Below are 19,145 nucleotides of genomic sequence, written 5' to 3' on the forward strand. Positions count from 1 at the left end.
CACTAAAGATAATTGGATAGATGAGTGAGTGAGTGAGACAGACACAAATGTCTGGTTGTTGCAATTATTTGCCATCCTCTACTATATAGAACGTGGGAAAACCATTGGCCGGGAATCAAGCAAAGGCTTCCCGAGTGGCAGGTGAGGTCTCTACCACTGTAGGACCAATTCTCAGGTGATAAGTGTTTGAACCGGCTGAAGGAGGAATAAGTACCAATCAGAACTTTAACCCATAAAACATGAATGATGCAGCCAACACGAGCCAATGAGGCACAGACGAACCTCTGGATGGCACGATGCAGTCATCGTCGTCTATGCAGAAGGAGGAAAAAGTTCCAATCAGACCCAGACCTCAGGATTACTAAGGCGCGGGTATCAGGAACGTCCAGATGGATGGATAATTGGATAGATGAGTGAGTGAGTGAGACAGACACAAATGTCTGGTTGTTGCAATTATTTGCCATCCTCTACTATATAGAACGGGGAAAACCATTGGCCGCGAATCAAGCAAAGGCCTCCCGAGTGGCAGGTGAGGTCTCTACGTCTGTAGGACCAATGCTCATGTGACAAGTGTTTCGAGTGATTGAACAAGGAATAAGTAACAATCATTATAGATAGATGAGTGAGTGAGTGACAGAGAGAGAGAGACAAATGTCTGTTTGTTACAATAATAGCTAACCTCTTCTATATAGAACGGAGAAAAAAATTGGCCGCGAATCATGCAGACACCTCCCGAGTGGCAGGTGAGATCTCTACCACTTCGGACCAATGGTCAGGTGACATGGGTTTGAAATGGTTGAAATGAATAAGTACCAATCAGACCAAGACCTCGGGATTACTAAGGCGCGGGAAATAGGAACGTCCGGATGGGATGATGTAGAAAGAAGTACCAATCATTATAGATAGATGAGTGAGTGAGTGAAAGAGAGAGAGAGACAGACACAAATGTCTGGTTGTTACAATAATAGCCATCTTCTTCTATATAGATCGAGGATAACCATTGGCCGCGAATCAAGCAACAACCTCCCGAGTGGATGGTGAGATCTCTACGTCTGTAGGACCAATGCTCAGGTGACAAGGGTTTCGACTAGTTGAACAAGGAATAAGTAACAATCATTATAGATAGATGAGTGAGTGAGTGACAGAGAGAGAGAGACAAATGTCTGGTTGTTGCAATAATAGCTAACCTCTTCTATATAGAACGGAGAAAAAAATTGGCCGCGAATCAAGCAGACACCTTCCGAGTGGCAGGTGAGATCTCTACCACTGTAGGACCAATTCTCAGGTGATAAGTGTTTGAACCGGCTGAAGGAAGAATAAGTACCAATCAGAACTTTAACCCATAAAACATGAATGATGCAGCCAACACGAGCCAATGAGGCACAGACGTCTGGATGGCACGATGCAGTCATCGTCGTCTATGCAGAAGGAGGAAAAAGTTCCAATCAGACCCAGACCTCAGGATTACTAAGGCGCGGGTATCAGGAACGTCCAGATGGATGGATAATAGGATAGATGAGTGAGTGAGTGAGACAGACACAAATGTCTGGTTGTTGCAATTATTTGCCATCCTCTACTATATAGAACGAGGAAAACCATTGGCCGCGAATCAAGCAAAGGCCTCCCGAGTGGCAGGTGAGCTCTCTACGTCTGTAGGACCAATGCTCAGGTGACAAGGGTTTCGAGTGGTTGAACAAGGAATAAGTAACAATCATTATAGATAGATGAGTGAGTGAGTGACAGAGAGAGAGAGACAAATGTCTGGTTGTTACAATAATAGCCAACCTCTTCTATATAGAACGGAGAAAAAAATTGGCCGCGAATCAAGCAGACACCTCCCGAGTGGCAGGTGAGATCTCTACCACTGTAGGACCAATGCTCAGGTGACAAGTGTTTGAACCGGCTGAAGGAGGAATAAGTACCAATCAGACCCAGACCTCGGGATAACTAAGGCACGGGAAACAGGAAAGTCCGGATGGGACGATGTAGAAAGAGGTACCAATCTTTATATATAGATGAGTGAGTGAGAGAGAGAGACAGACACAAATGTCTGGTTGTTACAATAATAGCCATCCTCTTCTACATAGAATGGGGAAAACCATTGGCCGTGAATCAAGAAACAACCTACCGAGTGGCAGGTGAGATCTCTACCACTGTCGGACCAATGCTCAGGTGACAAGGGTTTCAAGTGGATGAACGAGGAATAAGTACCGATGAGATTTAGATCTCGGGATTACTAAATCACGGGTTACAGTAACGTCCAGATGGGATGATGTAATCATTGTCTTCTTTGCAGAACGAGGAAAATGCATTGGCCGGGAATCGAACCCGGGCCTCCCGCGTGGCAAGCGAGAATTCTACCACTGAACAACCAATGCTCAGGTTATAAAAATCTTAAGTGGTTGAATGGGAAAGAAGTACTAATCATTATAGATAATAGGAAAGATGAGTGACAGAGAGAGAGAGACAAATGTCTGGTTGTTACAATAATAGCTAACCTCATCTATATAGAACGGAGAAAAAAATTGGCCGCGAATCAAGCAGACACCTCCCGAGTGGCTGGTGAGATCTCTACCACTGTAGGACCAATTCTCAGGTGATAAGTGTTTGAACCGGCTGAAGGAGGAATAAGTACCAATCAGAACTTTAACCCATAAAACATGAATGATGCAGCCAACACGAGCCAATGAGGCACAGACGAACCTCTGGATGGCACGATGCAGTCATCGTCGTCTATGCAGATGGAGGAAAAAGTACCAATCAGACCCAGACCTCAGGATTAATAAGGCGCGGGTATCAGGAACGTCCAGATGGGACGAAGTAGAAAGAAGTACCAATCATTATAAATAGATGACTGAGTTAGTGAGAGAGACAGAAAGACACAAATGTCTGGTTGTTACAATAATAGCCATTATTAACGGCCGGATGGGACGATGTAATCATTGTCTTCTTTGCAGAACGAGGAAAATGCATTGGCCGGGAATCGAACCCGGGCCTCCCGCGTGGCAGGCGAGAATTCTACCACTGAAGGACCAATTCTCAGGTGATAAGTGTTTGAACCGGCTGAAGGAGGAATAAGTACCAATCAGAACTTTAACCCATAAAACATGAATGATGCAGCCAACACGAGCCAATGAGGCACAGACGAACCTCTGGATGGCACGATGCAGTCATCGTCGTCTATGCAGATGGAGGAAAAAGTACCAATCAGACCCAGACCTCAGGATTAATAAGGCGCGGGTATCAGGAACGTCCAGATGGGACGAAGTAGAAAGAAGTACCAATCATTATAAATAGATGACTGAGTTAGTGAGAGAGAGAGACAGAAAGACACAAATGTCTGGTTGTTACAATAATAGCCATCCTCTTCTATATAGATCGAGGATAACAATTGGCCGCGAATCTAGCAACAACCTCCCGAGTGGCAGGTGAGATCTCTACTACTGTCGGACCAATGGTCAGGTGACAAGGGTTTGAAATGGTTGAACGATGAATAAGTACCAATCAGACCCAGACCTCGGGATTACTAAGGCGCGGGAAACAGGAACGTCCGGATGGGATGATGTAGAAAGAAGTACCAATCATTATAGATAGATGAGTGAGTGAGTGAAAGAGAGAGAGAGACAGACACAAATGTCTGGTTGTTACAATAATAGCCATCCTCTTCTATATAGATCGAGGATAACCATTGGCCGCGAATCAAGCAACAACCTCCCGAGTGGATGGTGAGATCTCTACCACTGTAGCACAAATGCTCAGGTGACAAGGGTTTCAAGTGGATGAAAGAGGAATACGTACCGATGAGACTTAGATCTCGGGATTACTAAGTCACGGGTTACAGTAACGTCCGGATGGGACGATGTAATCATTGTCTTCTTTGCAGAACGAGGAAATTGCGTTGGCCGGGAATCGAACCCGGGCCTCCCGCGTGGCAGGCGAGAATTCTATCACTGAACAGCCAATGCTCAGGTTATGAAAATCTTAAGTGGTTGAATGGGAAAGAAGTACCAATCATTATAGATAATAGGATAGATGAGTGAGTGAGTGAGACAGACACAAATGTCTGGTTGTTGCAATTATTTGCCATCCTCTACTATATAGAACGGGGAAAACCATTGGCCGGGAATCAAGCAAAGGCTTCCCGAGTGGCAGGTGAGGTCTCTACCACTGTAGGACCAATTCTCAGGTGATAAGTGTTTGAACCGGCTGAAGGAGGAATAAGTACCAATCAGAACTTTAACCCATAAAACATGAATGATGCAGCCAACACGAGCCAATGAGGCACAGACGAACCTCTGGATGGCACGATGCAGTCATCGTCGTCTATGCAGATGGAGGAAAAAGTACCAATCAGACCCAGACCTCAGGATTAATAAGGCGCGGGTATCAGGAACGTCCAGATGGGACGAAGTAGAAAGAAGTACCAATCATTATAAATAGATGACTGAGTTAGTGAGAGAGAGAGACAGAAAGACACAAATGTCTGGTTGTTACAATAATAGCCATCCTCTTCTATATAGATCGAGGATAACAATTGGCCGCGAATCTAGCAACAACCTCCCGAGTGGCAGGTGAGATCTCTACTACTGTCGGACCAATGGTCAGGTGACAAGGGTTTGAAATGGTTGAACGATGAATAAGTACCGATGAGACTTAGATCTCGGGATTACTAAGTCACGGGTTACAGTAACGGCCGGATGGGACGATGTAATCATTGTCTTCTTTGCAGAACGAGGAAAATGCATTGGCCGGGAATCAAACCCGGGCCTCCCGCGTGGCAGGCGAGAATTCTATCACTGAACGGGGAAAGAAGTACCAATCATTATAGATAATAGGATAGATGAGTGAGTGAGTGAGACAGACACAAATGTCTGGTTGTTGCAATTATTTGCCATCCTCTACTATATAGAACGAGGAAAACCATTGGCCGCTAATCAAGCAAAGGCCTCCTGAGTGGCAGGTGAGGTCTCTACGTCTGTAGGACCAATGCTCAGGTGACAAGGGTTTCGAGTAGTTGAACAAGGAATAAGTAACAATCATTATAGATAGATGAGTGAGTGAGTGACAGAGAGAGAAAGACAAATGTCTGGTTGTTACAATAATAGCTAACCTCTTCTATATAGAACGGAGAAAAAAATTGGCCGCGAATCAAGCAGACACCTCCCGAGTGGCTGGTTCGATCTCTACCACTGTAGGACCAATTCTCAGGTGATAAGTGTTTGAACCGGCTGAAGGAGGAATAAGTACCAATCAGAACTTTAACCCATAAAACATGAATGATGCAGCCAACACGAGCCAATGAGGCACAGACGAACCTCTGGATGGCACGATGCAGTCATCGTCGTCTATGCAGAAGGAGGAAAACGTACCAATCAGACCCAGACCTCAGGATTAATAAGGCGCGGGTATCAGGAACGTCCAGATGGGACGAAGTTGAAAGAAGTACCAATCATTATAAATAGATGACTGAGTTAGTGAGAGAGAGAGACAGAAAGACACAAATGTCTGGTTGTTACAATAATAGCCATCCTCTTCTATATAGATCGAGGATAACAATTGGCCGCGAATCAAGCAACAACCTACCGAGTGGCAGGTGAGATCTCTACTACTGTCGGACCAATGGTCAGGTGACAAGGGTTTGAAATGGTTGAACGATGAATAAGTACCAATCAGACCAAGACCTCGGGATTACTAAGGCGCGGGAAACAGGAACGTCCGGATGGGATGATGTAGAAAGAAGTACCAATCAATATAGATAGATGAGTGAGTGAGTGAATGAGAGAGAGAGACAGACACAAATGTCTGGTTGTTACAATAATAGCCATCCTCTTCTACATAGAATAGGGAAAACCATTGGCCGCGAATCAAGAAATAACCTCCCGAGTGGCAGGTGAGATCTCTACCACTGTCGGACCAATGCTCAGGCGACAAGGGTTTCAAGTGGATGAACGAGGAATAAGTACCGATGAGACTTAGATCTCGGGATTACTAAATCACGGGTTACAGTAACGTCCGGATGGGACGATGTAATCATTGTCTTCTTTGCAGAAAGGGGAAAATTGCATTGGCCGGGAATCGAACCCGGGCCTCCCGCGTGGCAAGCGAGAATTCTACCACTGAACAACCAATGCTAGGGTTATGAAAATCTTAAGTGGTTGAATGGGAAAGAAGTACCAATCATTATAGATAATAGGATAGATGAGTGAGTGAGTGAGACAGACACAAATGTCTGGTTGTTGCAATTATTTGCCATCCTCTACTATATAGAACGGGGAAAACCATTGGCCGCGAATCAAGCAAAGGCCTCCCGAGTGGCAGGTGAGTTCTCTACCACTGTAGGACCAATTCTCAGGTGATAAGTGTTTGAACCGACTGAAGGAGGAATAAGTACCAATCAGAACTTTAACCCATAAAACATGAATGATGCAGCCAACACGAGCCAATGAGGCACAGACGTCTGGATGGCACGATGCAGTCATCGTCGTCTATGCAGAAGGAGGAAAAAGTTCCAATCAGACCCAGACCTCAGGATTACTAAGGCGCGGGTATCAGGACCGTCCAGAAGGATGGATAATTGGATAGATGAGTGAGTGAGTGAGACAGACACAAATGTCTGGTTGTTGCAATTATTTGCCATCCTCTACTATATAGAACGGGGAAAACCATTGGCCGCGAATCAAGCAAAGGCCTCCCGAGTGGCAGGTGAGGTCTCTACGTCTGTAGGACCAATGCTCATGTGACAAGGGTTTCGAGTGATTGAACAAGGAATAAGTAACAATCATTATAGATAGATGAGTGAGTGAGTGACAGAGAGAGAGAGACAAATGTCTGGTTGTTACAATAATAGCCAACCTCTTCTATATAGAAGGAGAAAAAAATTGGCTGCGAATCAAGCAGACACCTCCCGAGTGGCAGGTGAGATCTCTACCACTGTAGGACCAATGCTCAGGTGACAAGTGTTTGAACCGGCTGAAGGAGGAATAAGTACCAATCAGACCCAGACCTCGGGATAACTAAGGCACGGGAAACAGGAACGTCCGGATGGGACGATGTAGAAAGAGGTACCAATCTTTATATATAGATGAGTGAGTGAGAGAGAGAGACAGACACAAATGTCTGGTTGTTACAATTATTTGCCATCCTGTTCTATATAGAACGGGGAAGAACATTGGCCACGAATCAAGCAATGAATTCCCGCGTGGCAGCTGAGATCTCTACCACTGTAGGACCAATGCTCAGGTGACATGGGTTTCAAATGGTTGAAAAAGGAATAAGTTCCAATCATACCCAGACCTCGGGATAACTAAGGCACGGGAAACAGGAACGTCTGGATGGGACGATGTAGAAAGAGGTACCAATCTTTAAAGATAGATGAGTGAGTGAGAGAGAGCGAGAGACAGACACAAATGTCTGGTTGTTACAATAATAGCCATCCTCTTCTATATAGATCGAGGATAACCATTGGCCGCGAATCAAGCAACAACCTCCCGAGTGGATGGTGAGATCTCTACCACTGTAGCACAAATGCTAAGGTGACAAGGGTTTCAAGTGGATGAAAGAGGAATAAGTACCGATGAGACTTAGATCTCGGGATTACTAAGTCACGGGTTACAGTAACGTCCGGATAGGACGATGTAATCATTGTCTTCTTTGCAGAACGAGGAAAATGCATTGGCCGGGAATCGAACCCAGGCCTCCCGCGTGGCAGGCGAGAATTCTACCACTGAACAACCAATGCTCAGCTTATGAAAATCTTAAGTGGTTGAATGGGAAAGAAGTACCAATCATTAAAGATAATTGGATAGATGAATGAGTGAGTGAGACAGACACAAATGTCTGGTTGTTGCAATTATTTGCCATCCTCTACTATATAGAACGGGGAAAACCATTGGCCGGGAATCAAGCAAAGGCTTCCCGAGTGGCAGGTGAGATCTCTACCACTTCGGACCAATGGTCAGGTGACATGGGTTTGAAATGGTTGAAATGAATAAGTACCAATCAGACCAAGACCTCGGGATTACTAAGGCGCGGGAAATAGGAACGTCCGGATGGGATGATGTAGAAAGAAGTACCAATCATTATAGATAGATGAGTGAGTGAGTGAAAGAGAGAGAGAGACAGACACAAATTTCTGGTTGTTACAATAATAGCCAACCTCTTCTATATAGATCGAGGATAACCATTGGCTGCGAATCAAGCAACAACCTCCCGAGTGGATGGTGAGATCTCTACGTCTGTAGGACCAATGCTCAGGTGACAAGGGTTTCGACTAGTTGAACAAGGAATAAGTAACAATCATTATAGATAGATGAGTGAGTGAGTGACAGAGAGAGAGAGACAAATGTCTGGTTGTTACAATAATAGCTAACCTCTTCTATATAGAACGGAGAAAAAAATTGGCCGCGAATCAAGCAGACACCTCCCGAGTGGCAGGTGAGATCTCTACCACTGTAGGACCAATTCTCAGGTGATAAGTGTTTGAACCGGCAGAAGGAAGAATAAGTACCAATCAGAACTTTAACCCATAAAACATGAATGATGCAGCCAACACGAGCCAATGAGGCACAGACGAACCTCTGGATGGCACGATGCAGTCATCATCGTCTATGCAGCAGGAGGAAAACGTACCAATCAGACCCAGACCTCAGGATTACTAAGGCGCGGGTATCAGGAACGTCCAGATGGATGGATAATTGGATAGATGAGTAAGTGAGTGAGACAGACACAAATGTCTGGTTGTTGCAATTATTTGCCATCCTCTACTATATAGAACGGGGAAAACCATTGGCTGCGAATCAAGCAAAGGCCTCCCGAGTGGCAGGTGAGATCTCTACCACTGTCGGACCAATGGTCAGGTGACAAGGGTTTCGAGTGTTTGAACAAGGAATAAGTAACAATCATTATAGATAGATGAGTGAGTGAGTGACAGAGAGAGAGAGACAAATGTATGGTTGTTACAATAATAGCCAACCTCTTCTATATAGAACGGAGAAAAAAATTGGCCGCGAATCAAGCAAACACCTCCCGAGTGGCAGGTGAGATCTCTACCACTGTCCGACCAATGGTCAGGTGACAAGGGTTTGAAATGGTTGAACGATGAATAAGTACCAATCAGACCAAGACCTCGGGATTACTAAGGCGCGGGAAATTGGAACGTCCGGATGGGATGATGTAGAAAGAAGTACCAATCATTATAGATAGATGAGTGAGTGAGTGAAAGAGAGAGAGACAGACACAAATGTCTGGTTGTTACAATAATAGCCATCCTCTTCTATATAGATCGAGGATAACCATTGGCCGCGAATCAAGCAACAACCTCCCGAGTGGCAGGTGAGATCTCTACCACTGTCGGACCAATGGTCAGGTGACAAGGGTTTGAAATGGTTGAACGATGAATAAGTACCAATCAGACCAAGACCTCGGGATTACTAAGGCGCGGGAAACAGGAACGTCCGGATGGGATGATGTAGAAAGAAGTACCAATCATTATAGATAGATGAGTGAGTGAGTGAAAGAGAGAGAGACAGACACAAATGTCTGGTTGTTACAATAATAGCCATCCTCTTCTATATAGATCGAGGATAACCATTGGCCACGAATCAAGCAACAACCTCCCGAGTGGATGGTGAGATCTCTACCACTGTAGCACAAATGCTCAGGTGACAAGGGTTTCAAGTGGATGAAAGAGGAATAAGTACCGATGAGACTTAGATCTCGGGATTACTAAGTCACGGGTTACAGTAACGTCCGGATGGGACGATGTAATCATTGTCTTCCTTGCAGAACGAGGAAAATGCATTGGCCGGGAATCGAACCAGGGCCTCCCGCGTGGCAGGCGAGAATTCTACCACTGAACAACCAATGCTCAGGTTATGAAAATCTTAAGTGGTTGAATGGGAAAGAATTACCAATCATTAAAGATAATTGGATAGATGAGTGAGTGAGTGAGACAGACACAAATGTCTGGTTGTTGCAATTATTTGCCATCCTCTACTATATAGAACGGGGAAAACCATTGGCCGCGAATCAAGCAAAGGCCTCCCGAGTGGCAGGTGAGATCTCTACCACTGTCGGACCAATGGTCAGGTGACAAGGGTTTCGAGTGGTTGAACAAGGAATAAGTAACAATCATTATAGATAGATGAGTGAGTGAGTGACAGAGAGAGAGAGACAAATGTCTGGTTGTTACAATAATAGCCAACCTCTTCTATATAGAACGGAGAAAAAAATTGGCCGCGAATCAAGCAGACACCTCCCGAGTGGCAGGTGAGATCTCTACCACTGTCGGATCAATGGTCAGGTGACAAGGGTTTGAAATGGTTGAACGATGAATAAGTACCAATCAGACCAAGACCTCGGGATTACTAAGGTGCGGGTATCAGGAACGTCCAGATGGGACGAAGTAGAAAGACGTACCAATCATTATAAATAGATGACTGAGTTAGTGAGAGAGAGAGACAGAAAGACACAAATGTCTGGTTGTTACAATAATAGCCATCCTCTTCTATATAGATCGAGGATAACCATTGGCCGCGAATCAAGCAAACACCTCCCGAGTGGCAGGTGAGATGTCTACCACTGTCGGACCAATGGTCAGGTGACAAGGGTTTGAAATGGTTGAACGATGAATAAGTACCAATCAGACCAAGACCTCGGGATTACTGAGGCGCGGGAAACAGGAACGTCCGGATGGGATGATGTAGAAAGAAGTACCAATCATTATAGATAGATGAGTGAGTGAGTGAAAGAGAGAGAGAGACACAAATGTCTGGTTGTTACAATAATAGCCATCCTCTTCTATATAGATCGAGGATAACCATTGGCCGCGAATCAAGCAACAACCTCCCGAGTGGCAGGTGAGATTTCTAATACTGTCGGACCAATGGTCAGGTGACAAGGGTTTGAAATGGTTGAACGATGAATAAGTACCAATCAGACCAAGACCTCGGGATTACTAAGGCGCGGGAAACAGGAACGTCCGGATGGGATGATGTAGAAAGAAGTACCAATCATTATAGATAGATGAGTGAGTGAGTGACAGAGAGAGAGAGACAAATGTCTGGTTGTTACAATAATAGCCATCCTCTTCTATATAGATCGAGGAAAACCATTGGCCGCGAATCAAGCAAACGCCTCCCGAGTGGCAGGTGAGGTCTCTACGTCTGTAGGACCAATGCTCAGGTGACAAGGGTTTCGAGTAGTTGAACAAGGAATAAGTAACAATCATTATAGATAGATGAGTGAGTGAGTTACAGAGAGAGAGAGACAAATGTCTGGTTGTTACAATAATAGCTAACCTCTTCAATATAGAACGGAGAAAAAAATTGGCCGTGAATCAAGCAGACACCTCCCGAGTGGCAGGTGAGATCTCTACCACTGTAGGACCAATTCTCAGGTGATAAGTGTTTGAACCGGCTGAAGGAGGAATAAGAACCAATCAGAACTTTAACCCATAAAACATGAATGATGCAGCCAACACGAGCCAATGAGGCACAGACGAACCTCTGGATGGCACGATGCTGTCATCGTCGTCTATGCAGAAGGAGGAAAAAGTACCAATCAGACCCAGACCTCAGGATTACTAAGGCGCGGGTATCAGGAACGTCCAGATGGGACGAAGTAGAAAGAAGTACCAATCATTATAAATAGATGACTGAGTTAGTGAGAGAGAGAGACAGACACAAATGTCTGGTTGTTACAATAATAGCCATCCTCTTCTATATAGATCGAGGATAACCATTGGCCGCAAATCAAGCAACAACCTCCCGAGTGGCAGGTGAGATTTCTAATACTGTCGGACCAATGGTCAGGTGACAAGGGTTTGAAATGGTTGAACGATGAATAAGTACCAATCAGACCAAGACCTCGGGATTACTAAGGCGCGGGAAACAGGAACGTCCGGATGGGATGATGTAGAAAGACGTACCAATCATTATAGATAGATGAGTGTGTGAGTGACAGAGAGAGAGAGACAAATGTCTGGTTGTTACAATAATAGCTAACCTCTTCTATATAGAACGGAGAAAAAAATTGGACGCGAATCAAGCAGACACCTACCTAGTGGCAGGTGAGATCTCAACCACTGTAGGACCAATGGTCAGGTGACAAGGGTTTGAAATGGTTGAACGATGAATAAGTACCAATCAGACCAAGACCTCGGGATTACTAAGGCGCGGGAAACAGGAACGTCCGGATGGGATGATGTAGAAAGAAGTACCAATCATTATAGATAGATGAGTGAGTGAGTGACAGAGAGAGAGAGACAAATGTCTGGTTGTTTCAATAATAGCCATCCTCTTCTATATAGATCGAGGAAAACCATTGGCCGCGAATCAAGCAAACGCCTCCCGAGTGGCAGGTGAGGTCTCTACGTCTGTAGGACCAATGCTTAGGTGACAAGGGTTTCGAGTAGTTGAACAAGGAATAAGTAACAATCATTATAGATAGATGAGTGAGTGAGTGACAGAGAGAGAGAGACAAATGTCTGGTTGTTACAATAATAGCTAACCTCTTCAATATAGAACGGAGAAAAAAATTGGCCGCGAATCAAGCAGACACCTCCCGAGTGGCAGGTGAGATCTCTACCACTGTAGGACCAATTCTCAGGTGATAAGTGTTTGAACCGGCTGAAGGAGGAATAAGAACCAATCAGAACTTTAACCCATAAAACATGAATGATGCAGCCAACACGAGCCAATGAGGCACAGACGAACCTCTGGATGGCACGATGCAGTCATCATCGTCTATGCAGGATAACCATTGGCCGCGAATCAAGCAACAACCTCCCGAGTGGATGGTGAGATCTCTACCACTGTAGCACAAATGCTCAGGTGACAAGGGTTTCAAGTGGATGATAGAGGAATAAGTACCGATGAGACTTAGATCTCGGGATTACTAAGTCACGGGTTACAGTAACGTCCGAATGGGACGATGTAGAAAGAAGTACCAATCATTAAAGATAGATGAGTGAGTGAGTGACAGAGAGAGAGAGACAAATGTCTGGTTGTTACAATAATAGCTAACCTCTTCTATATAGAACGGAGAAAAAAATTGGCCGCGAATCAAGCAGACACCTCCCGAGTGGCAGGTGAGATCTCTACCACTGTAGGACCAATTCTCAGGTGATGAGTGCTTGAACCGGCTGAAGGAGGAATAAGTACCAATCAGAACTTTAACCCATAAAACATGAATGATGCAGCCAACACGAGCCAATGAGGCACAGACGAACCTCTGGATGGCACGATGCAGTCATCGTCGTCTATGCAGAAGGAGGAAAAAGTACCAATCAGACCCAGACCTCAGGATTACTAAGGTGCGGGTATCAGGAACTTCCAGATGGGACGAAGTAGAAAGAAGTACCAATCATTATAAATAGATGACTGAGTTAGTGAGAGAGAGAGACAGAAAGACACAAATGTCTGGTTGTTACAATAATAGCCATCCTCTTCTATATAGATTGAGGATAACCATTGGCCGCGAATCAAGCAAACACCTCCCGAGTGGCAGGTGAGATGTCTACCACTGTCGGACCAATGGTCAGGTGACAAGGGTTTGAAATGGTTGAACGATGAATAAGTACCAATCAGACCAAGACCTCGGGATTACTAAGGCGCGGGAAACAGGAACGTCCGGATGGGATGATGTAGAAAGAAGTACCAATCATTATAGATAGATGAGTGAGTGAGTGAAAGAGAGAGAGAGACAGACACAAATGTCTGGTTGTTACAATAATAGCCATCCTCTTCTATATAGATCGAGGATAACCATTGGCCGCGAATCAAGCAACAACCTCCCGAGTGGATGGTGAGATCTCTACCACTGTAGCACAAATGCTCAGGTGACAAGGGTTTCAAGTGGATGAACGAGGAATAAGTACCGATGAGACTTAGATCTCGGGAATACTAAGTCACGGGTTACAGTAACGTCCGGATGGGATGATGTAGAAAGAAGTACCAATCATTATAGATAGATGAGTGAGTGAGTGACAGAGAGAGAGAGACAACTGTCCGGTTGTTACAATAATAGCTAACCTCTTCTATATAGAACGGGGAAGAACATTGGCCACGAATCAAGCAATGAATTCCCGCGTGGCAGCTGAGATCTCTACCACTGTAGGACCAATGCTCAGGTGACATGGGTTTCAAATGGTTGAAAGAGGAATAAGTTCCAATCATACCCAGACCTCGGGATAACTAAGGCACGGGAAACAGGAACGTCTGGATGGGACGATGTAGAAAGAGGTACCAATCTTTAAAGATAGATGAGTGAGTGAGAGAGAGCGAGAGACAGACACAAATGTCTGGTTGTTACAATAATAGCCATCCTCTTCTATATAGATCGAGGATAACCATTGGCCGCGAATCAAGCAACAACCTCCCGAGTGGATGGCGAGATCTCTACCACTGTAACACAAATGCTAAGGTGACAAGGGTTTCAAGTGGATGAAAGAGGAATAAGTACCGATGAGACTTAGATCTCGGGATTACTAAGTCATGGGTTACAGTAACGTCCGGATGGGACGATGTAATCATTGTCGTCTTTGCAGAACGAGGAAAATGCATTGGCCGGGAATCGAACCCGGGCCTCCCGCGTGGCAGGCGAGAATTCTACCACTGAACAGCCAATGCTCAGGTTATGAAAATCTTAAGTGGTTGAATGGGAAAGAAGTACCAATCATTATAGATAATAGGATAGATGAGTGAGTGAGTGAGACAGACTCAAATGTCTGGTTGTTGCAATTATTTGCCATCCTCTACTATATAGAACGGGGAAAACCATTGGCCGGGAATCAAGCAAAGGCTTCCCGAGTGGCAGGTGAGGTCTCTACCACTGTTGGACCAATTCTCAGGTGATAAGTGTTTGAACCGGCTGAAGGAGGAATAAGTACCAATCAGAACTTTAACCCTTAAACATGAATGATGCAGCCAACACGAGCCAATGAGGCACAGACGAACCTCTGGATGGCACGATGCAGTCATCGTCGTCTATGCAGAAGGAGGAAAACGTACCAATCAGACCCAGACCTCAGGATTACTAAGGCGCGGGTATCAGGAACGTCCAGATGGGACGAAGTAGAAAGAAGTACCAATCATTATAAATAGATGACTGAGTTAGTGAGAGAGAGAGACAGAAAGACACAAATGTCTGGTTGTTACAATAATAGCCATCCTCTTCTATATAGATCGAGGATAACCATTGGCCGCGAATCAAGCAAACACCTCCCGAGTGGCAGGTGAGATGTCTACCACTGTCGGACCAATGGTCAGGTGACAAGGGTTTGAAATGGTTGAACGATGAATAAGTACCAATCAGACCAAGACCTCGGGATTACTAAGGCGCGGGAAACAGGAACGTCCGGATGGGATGATGTAGAAAGAAGTACCAATCTTTATAGATAGATGAGTGAGTGAGTGAAAAGAGAGAGAGACAGACACAAATGTCTGGTTGTTACAATAATAGCCATCCTCTTCTATATAGATCGAGGATAACCATTGGCCGCGAATCAAGCAACAACCTCCCTAGTGGATGGTGAGATCTCTACCACTGTAGCACAAATGCTCAGGTGACAAGGGTTTCAAGTGGATGAACGAGGAATAAGTACCGATGAGACTTAGATCTCGGGAATACTAAGTCACGGGTTACAGTAACGTCCGGATGGGATGATGTAGAAAGAAGTACCAATCATTATAGATAGATGAGTGAGTGAGTGACAGAGAGAGAGAGACAACTGTCTGGTTGTTACAATAATAGCTAACCTCTTCTATATAGAACGGGGAAGAACATTGGCCACGAATCAAGCAATGAATTCCCGCGTGGCAGCTGAGATCTCTACCACTGTAGGACCAATGCTCAGGTGACATGGGTTTCAAATGGTTGAAAGAGGAATAAGTTCCAATCATACCCAGAACTCGGGATAACTAAGGCACGGGAAACAGGAACGTCTGGATGGAACGATGTAGAAAGAGGTACCAATCTTTAAAGATAGATGAGTGAGTGAGAGAGAGCGAGAGACAGACACAAATGTCTGGTTGTTACAATAATAGCCATCCTCTTCTATATAGATCGAGGATAACCATTGGCCGCGAATCAAGCAACAACCTCCCGAGTGGATGGTGAGATCTCTACCACTGTAGCACAAATGCTAAGGTGACAAGGGTTTCAAGTGGATGAAAGAGGAATAAGTACCGATGAGACTTAGATCTCGGGATTACTAAGTCACGGGTTACAGTAACGTTCGGATGGGACGATGTAATCATTGTCTTCTTTGCAGAACGAGGAAAATGCATTGGCCGGGAATCGAACCCGGGCCTCCCGCGTGGCAGGCGAGAATTCTACCACTGAACAGCCAATGCTCAGGTTATGAAAATCGTAAGTGTTTGAATGGGAAAGAAGTACCAATCATTATAGATAATAGGATAGATGAGTGAGTGAGTGAGACAGACTCAAATGTCTGGTTGTTGCAATTATTTGCCATCCTCTACTATATAGAACGGGGAAAACCATTGGCCGGGAATCAAGCAAAGGCTTCCCGAGTGGCAGGTGAGGTCTCTACCACTGTAGGACCAATTCTCAGGTGATAAGTGTTTGAACCGGCTGAAGGAGGAATAAGTACCAATCAGAACTTTAACCCTTAAACATGAATGATGCAGCCAACACGAGCCAATGAGGCACAGACGAACCTCTGGATGGCACGATGCAGTCATCGTCGTCTATGCAGAAGGAGGAAAACGTACCAATCAGACCCAGACCTCAGGATTACTAAGGCGCGGGTATCAAGACCGTCCAGATGGATGGATAATTGGATAGATGAGTGAGTGAGTGAGACAGACACAAATGTCTGGTTGTTGCAATTATTTGCCATCCTCTACTATATAGAACGGGGAAAACCATTGGCTGCGAATCAAGCAAAGGCCTCCCGAGTGGCAGGTGAGATCTCTACCACTGTCGGACCAATGGTCAGGTGACAAGGGTTTCGAGTGTTTGAACAAGGAATAAGTAACAATCATTATAGATAGATGAGTGAGTGAGTGACAGAGAGAGAGAGACAAATGTCTGGTTGTTACAATAATAGCCAACCTCTTCTATATAGAACGGAGAAAAAAATTGGCCGCGAATCAAGCAAACACCTCCCGAGTGGCAGGTGAGATCTCTACCACTGTCGGACCAATGGTCAGGTGACAAGGGTTTGAAATGGTTGAACGATGAATAAGTACCAATCAGACCAAGACCTCGGGATTACTAAGGCGCGGGAAATTGGAACGTCCGGATGGGATGATGTAGAAAGAAGTACCAATCATTATAGATAGATGAGTGAGTGAGTGAAAGAGAGAGAGACAGACACAAATGTCTGGTTGTTACAATAATAGCCATCCTCTTCTATATAGATCGAGGATAACCATTGGCCGCGAATCAAGCAACAACCTCCCGAGTGGCAGGTGAGATCTCTACCACTGTCGGACCAATGGTCAGGTGACAAGGGTTTGAAATGGTTGAACGATGAATAAGTACCAATCAGACCAAGACCTCGGGATTACTAAGGCGCGGGAAACAGGAACGTCCGGATGGGATGATGTAGAAAGAAGTACCAATCATTATAGATAGATGAGTGAGTGAGTGACAGAGAGAGAGAGACAAATGTCTGGTTGTTACAATAATAGCCATCCTCTTCTATATAGATCGAGGAAAACCATTGGCCGCGAATCAAGCAAACGCCTCCCGAGTGGCAGGTGAGGTCTCTACGTCTGTAGGACCAATGCTCAGGTGACAAGGCTTTCGAGTAGTTGAACAAGGAATAAGTAACAATCATTATAGATAGATGAGTGAGTGAGTGACAGAGAGAGAGAGACAAATGTCTGGTTGTTACAATAAAAGCTAACCTCTTCTATATAGAACGGAGAAAAAAATTGGCCGCGAATCAAGCAGACACCTCCCGAGTGGCAGGTGAGATCTCTACCACTGTAGGACCAATTCTCAGGTGATAAGTGTTTGAACCGGCTGAAGGAGGAATAAGTACCAATCAGAACTTTAACCCATAAAACATGAATGATGCAGCCAACACGAGCCAATGAGGCACAGACGAACCTCTGGATGGCACGATGCAGTCATCGTCGTCTATGCAAAAGGAGGAAAAAGTACCAATCAGACCAAGACCTCGGGATTACTAAGGCGCGGGAAACAGGAACGTCCGGATGGGATGATGTAGAAAGAAGTACCAATCATTATAGATAGATGAGTGAGTGAGTGAAAGAGAGAGAGAGACAGACACAAATGTCTGGTTGTTACAATAATAGCCATCCTCTTCTATATAGATCGAGGATAACCATTGGCCGCGAATCAAGCAACAACCTCCCGAGTGGATGGTGAGATCTCTACCACTGTAGCACAAATGCTCAGGTGACAAGGGTTTCAAGTGGATGAACGAGGAGTAAGTACCAATGAGACTTAGATCTCGGAAATACTAAGTCACGGGTTACAGTAACGTCCGGATGGGACGATGTAGAAAGAAGTACCAATCATTAAAGATAGATGAGTGAGTGAGTGACAGAGAGAGAGAGACAAATGTCTGGTTGTTACAATAAAAGCTAACCTCTTCTATATAGAACGGAGAAAAAAATTGGCCGCGAATCAAGCAGACACCTCCCGAGTGGCAGGTGAGATCTCTACCACTGTAGGACCAATTCTCAGGTGATAAGTGTTTGAACCGGCTGAAGGAGGAATAAGTACCAATCAGAACTTTAACCCATAAAACATGAATGATGCAGCCAACACGAGCCAATGAGGCACAGACGAACCTCTGGATGGCACGATGCAGTCATCGTCGTCTATGCAAAAGGAGGAAAAAGTACCAATCAGACCAAGACCTCGGGATTACTAAGGCGCGGGAAACAGGAACGTCCGGATGGGATGATGTAGAAAGAAGTACCAATCATTATAGATAGATGAGTGAGTGAGTGAAAGAGAGAGAGAGACAGACACAAATGTCTGGTTGTTACAATAATAGCCATCCTCTTCTATATAGATCGAGGATAACCATTGGCCGCGAATCAAGCAACAACCTCCCGAGTGGATGGTGAGATCTTTACCACTGTAGCACAAATGCTCAGGTGACAAGGGTTTCAAGTGGATGAACGAGGAATAAGTACCAA

At 45.0% G+C, this 19,145-nt stretch overlaps 7 non-coding genes across 7 annotated transcripts; all 7 read right to left on the minus strand.

The window, feature by feature from the left end:
- Nucleotides 1–2,307: 2,307 nt before the first annotated feature.
- Nucleotides 2,308–2,378, minus strand: trnag-gcc (transfer RNA glycine (anticodon GCC)). Its single transcript has one exon. It is a non-coding gene; the product is annotated as a tRNA-Gly (tRNA).
- Nucleotides 2,379–2,968: 590 nt separating this feature from the next.
- Nucleotides 2,969–3,039, minus strand: trnag-gcc (transfer RNA glycine (anticodon GCC)). The gene has a single exon. It is a non-coding gene; the product is annotated as a tRNA-Gly (tRNA).
- Nucleotides 3,040–6,060: 3,021 nt separating this feature from the next.
- On the minus strand, nucleotides 6,061–6,131 carry trnag-gcc (transfer RNA glycine (anticodon GCC)). The gene has a single exon. It is a non-coding gene; the product is annotated as a tRNA-Gly (tRNA).
- A 1,536-nt stretch (nucleotides 6,132–7,667) lies between these two features.
- Nucleotides 7,668–7,738, minus strand: trnag-gcc (transfer RNA glycine (anticodon GCC)). The gene has a single exon. It is a non-coding gene; the product is annotated as a tRNA-Gly (tRNA).
- A 2,056-nt stretch (nucleotides 7,739–9,794) lies between these two features.
- On the minus strand, nucleotides 9,795–9,865 carry trnag-gcc (transfer RNA glycine (anticodon GCC)). Its single transcript has one exon. It is a non-coding gene; the product is annotated as a tRNA-Gly (tRNA).
- A 4,691-nt stretch (nucleotides 9,866–14,556) lies between these two features.
- Nucleotides 14,557–14,627, minus strand: trnag-gcc (transfer RNA glycine (anticodon GCC)). The gene has a single exon. It is a non-coding gene; the product is annotated as a tRNA-Gly (tRNA).
- Nucleotides 14,628–16,281: 1,654 nt separating this feature from the next.
- Nucleotides 16,282–16,352, minus strand: trnag-gcc (transfer RNA glycine (anticodon GCC)). Its single transcript has one exon. It is a non-coding gene; the product is annotated as a tRNA-Gly (tRNA).
- Between the last annotated feature and the right edge of the window lie 2,793 nt (nucleotides 16,353–19,145).

This window comes from Amia ocellicauda, chromosome 1, assembly GCF_036373705.1.
Source record: "Amia ocellicauda isolate fAmiCal2 chromosome 1, fAmiCal2.hap1, whole genome shotgun sequence".
Lineage (NCBI taxonomy): Eukaryota > Metazoa > Chordata > Actinopteri > Amiiformes > Amiidae > Amia > Amia ocellicauda.